Here is a 4170-nt window from a genome sequence, read left to right on the forward strand (position 1 = left end):
TGGTTGTGTCCTTGAGAAGTATCTACTACTGTGTAAGGTTTTGCTAACATATTATAATGTTACTGTTACTTAACTTTTAGCTTTTAAAAAAGTGCTAGTTCAGCTTAATAGAAATATGCTGTTACAAAGATTTGAAAAGCACCGCCCAAGTATTGCTTTTTTTGTTAACCATGAAGTCTTGCCTTGTTATAATAAGTATAAAAGATCACCTCACCCTTAGGGGGGGGCCATTTTGCCTTTTGCTGGCTTTATGGTCTTTGCTCGAGCAAATAAACAGCTGTCTTTCTTTACCTGCGTTGTCTGTCAATCAAATTACAGCTAGACAATGAACCTTAGGGAGGTTTCTCCTACCACATGATGAGCTGGGCTTAAGCCGGCACCTGAACTCCTGTATCTGCGGCTGCATCCACGTCACATGTCAGCTGAAGACTGGGGAGTTGTGTCCCCTTACCTGTCATGGCTAAGATTGCAATTCGTGGTAGTACCCAGTGATTGCAGACAGGGCTGTGGGGCCGGGAGCAGCTGGTGCAGGAGACACTGATGGTGCAACGCTTGTGCCTGCAGCTCCGGGAGGTGTTTGAGGACGTGGCTGTGTATTTCACACGGGAGGAGTGGGAGCTGCCGGACGATGAAGACAAGGTGCTTTACCAGGAGCAGATGGTGAAGAATCACCAAGCCCTCGTTTCCCTGGGTAAAACTCTGGGTCTTTCTCCTCCCAGACATATGTGAACTCTGCAATTTTGTAGTTACCCCCTGTTTCAACAGTGTCATCCTCATGAACTTTTGGCTGGAGGTTTAAATCCCCTTCCTCCCCACTGCTCTGTCAGGGATCAGGCCTCTCTCAAGTTTCAGAATGAGGTCTCCTCCTTCATTTGCTCCAGCCACGTTCACCTGTGCCTTCCCCATTCTTGCGACTCCTGGTTCTTCCATATGCAGCAGTTTCTTGGCAACATGATCTCCCTTTGCCTTCTCAGCACGTTCACACCATCTCCACGTCATTGTACACGAATGCACTAAGAGCTCTTCCTTGGGGGAGGATTCTGACTTCCTCCCTGTCTGGTCTAGCGAGTCCTCTCCAGACACATTTAACAATCGTAGCATGCTCCAAAGTCAGACATGCATAAAGACTGCATAGCAGAGCCAGAGAAAGATTGCAGTTCTACTGTTTCATAGCTTGGTGCCTTAATGTACCTGTCCAGCTTTCCTCCCCCTACTTAAATGTTGGTTACAAATGTCCAACTCGGGATCCTTAAAATACTAGTTTATTAGGCGGATTGAAACACTGTAATCATAAACCTTGGGGCTGGTCCCCACACACACACACATGCATACACATACACACACACAGTAGCAGACTACAGAGTCAGGTATACCTATCCTGCCGTCGATGGCCAGTCGAGGCTTCTTTCAGCATGGTGTTATCCTCCAGAAGCAGTTTCGCCGGCTGGTCCTTCTGGCTGGACAGGTCTGGTCGAGTTGTAGATCAAGAGGGCGCCACTGAGGGTCACTTTTCACTGCATTTTATCTGTCCCTGGCAGACTTTGGTGACTCCCCAGTTTTCAGGTTTGCCCAATCCAGGGGTCATTGACCCTCATGGGACTTCCCCCGCCTCGGTGGCTACTGGACGGCATCTGTCAGCCCAGGGGTCGTCCGCATGTACGTGCAGGTTTGGGAGTCTGTTGATGAATTTAGAATAGGTCTATGGGAGTGGTCGATCTGGAGATATTCAACCCAAAAGTTGGTCTCCGGCGTTGATTAACTCAGACCAGGGCTTCTAGCCCTTGATCAGTGACGTTTAGAGATTTCCCGGTTGTTACATTGTCTTCTATTGAGTTCTTCCGTTGGTTGTTCAGCAGCTTCCAGGTGATAATAGCTGTGTGCTGCTACTGTGTTACACATTCAATCACTGATTCACTCGCTCTTTCAGGGGCCAGCCTGATACAGAGAAGAGCAGTTTGATTCCTGCCCTTGTTAACATTGTTACAATGTATAACTTACTAAAACACATTTAGTTGAAAATTGAAAGGCGAGGAGTATAAAATATAAGCTACAAATGCTATGGCACACAAATAGATAAAAATACCAAAATACAAGGGGAGATACAAAATGCACACATACATATTATTAAAACACAATTCCTTATCTAAAAATGAAAGAGAGAAGAAGGAAGAAAAGGTAGAAAAAAAGAAACATATCCAAAGAGTGGAGAGCAAATGCAGGCAAGAGGAAAAGGGGGCTTTCTGCTACATAAAAATATATTGAACTATTGAAGTTTGCCTTAATGCAAAGGCCTTTCACACGATTTGTTTTCTGTGCGGAAAACACACCCTGGGCTCATGTGAACGTACATTATTACAAGCTGTTACTTCCTCCCTTCACTTCCCTATCTAAATCCCCTTTCTCCTTTAGTTACGACCTGGCACAAGTCATAGTTAGCCTTACCAGCCTCTGCAGCTACAACAGGGAGATGATGCATTTCCTAAACTGCTCCTCTAGTGACGTGTACACGAGATGTAACCCAGGTTTGTGTGCCAAGAGGTCCCTGGAAGTTCCTGTCCACATCCCTTCCTAACATCCATAGACAGGAGACTCTGGCTTTGCTGTATTTTTTTAAGCCTGTGCTCTCCAGCTCCCTCTGCCACTCTCAGAAGTTTTCTTGTGCTCTTCCTAAAATCCCTCTGCTGATCGGATGCCCATCATTGTGATGACAAGAAGTGGGCTAGCTGCAGGACCTAGTGAGAACCAGTTTTCATTTCCACAGGATCTTTAATACAGGGGCTTGTACTTGCTTGTGCATGGAGTTGAGGTACTGGGATTTTACTAGGTGAGTTTGCTTTTCTGATGCTTTTTTCCCCCTGCCTTTAGATTCATAGATGTTAGGCTTGGAAGGGACCTCAATAGATCATCGAGTCCGACCCCCGAAAATTCTTTGCCACAGAAAATTTCCTGAGGGAAGTGCTTCAACGTTTTGTTTCCCTTGGCAAAGACCATCTCGACCATTTCTAAATTATGGCCTATCACATGCTGTGAAATGTGCCTCTTTCTGCCTTCTTTTGTCCATACCCATGACTCCCAGGAATTTGGTGTTCACCCCTGCAGTACTTGCCAGCCTGTGCCCTCCTCCCCCCTCCTGGGATGATCTTCCCAGTGGATGGGATGATTGCTCAGCTGCATTTTTTTATGAAATCATCCTTTCCTGTCCCTCGTCATGATGAATTTCTCTTTCCCAGAAAAGGTGTCAGCACCTGTCATGGATGCTTTTCACTGCCATGACTCCCTTCACTGAGCTCATCTTCACATCTTTTCCTGGAATTACACTGATAAGATGAGTGTTATCCATCCATAAGTCTGTCCAATATCTCTTCCTTTTGGTACTTTGAAAACAGGGAAATCTTTGTTTTTGCTCCCCAGTACATAATGGATCATGCATCTCCACACCTGTCCCTGGTGACTCTGTCAGTTTAATGCTCTTTCTAAATCGGGAGTAGCTGGTGCTTTGTTTCCTATGACCATTCCTCATGCACCTGGGTGACAAGGATCGTTGTCTCTTGAAGGCTTCTCCCTGCAGTGCCTTCTCTTTCACCTTAAATGCTTCCTTATCCATCAAGGCCCTAGTAGACACCTTGAGTTCATTGGATCTATTCCCTAAATCCCAGTTGCATTCTGCATCCTGTACCCAGTCATAAATGCTCTTTAACCACTGCCCACACAGGATATCAAGGTCCCACTCCTGACTTAATCTGCAGCATCCAGCAAGGACAGGTGGAGCTCTGGGTCTGTGATGATGAGGGCCAACCACAAATCTCAAGATGGGAGGACCTGCTGCCTGCCAGGTGAGTTGTGGCTGTTCTGTCCACCCGACTTGGCTCTCAGTAAAGCTTCAGGGCCAGCCTGCAAGTGGGACCTGGAAACTGCAGGCCTGCCCTGTGGTGCTATTGCAGATTGCTGACTGTGGATCTGGGGGCATGACCTCCCTGCCCACTCCTTGCCCTCCTGGGGTGCACACAGTGGCAGGAGCTGCCCTCCCTGCAGTGCCCTCTGGATGAGCCATGGCTCCATCTCATGCCTCACCCTGGGTGGGCACAGCCTGCTCCAGTCCCACTCCCTCCTACACTGTGGGGGCATTGATCTGCCCCCGCACACCCATTCACTCCCCGCTCCCCTTCCACC

At 47.5% G+C, this 4170-nt stretch overlaps 1 long non-coding RNA gene across 1 annotated transcript in view; it reads left to right on the top strand.

Moving 5' to 3' along the window:
* The window catches only part of LOC112548749, a 3914-nt gene extending 105 nt beyond the window's left edge, over positions 1–3809 (top strand). The window contains exons 2-3 of the long non-coding RNA XR_003092351.1: positions 565–691; positions 3713–3809. This is a non-coding gene — a long non-coding RNA (uncharacterized LOC112548749). The remainder of the gene's footprint in view (positions 1–564; positions 692–3712) is intronic.
* Positions 3810–4170: the final 361 nt, after the last annotated feature.

The sequence above is a fragment of the Alligator sinensis genome, unplaced genomic scaffold, assembly GCF_000455745.1.
Source record: "Alligator sinensis unplaced genomic scaffold, ASM45574v1 scaffold1596_1, whole genome shotgun sequence".
Classification (NCBI taxonomy): domain Eukaryota; kingdom Metazoa; phylum Chordata; order Crocodylia; family Alligatoridae; genus Alligator; species Alligator sinensis.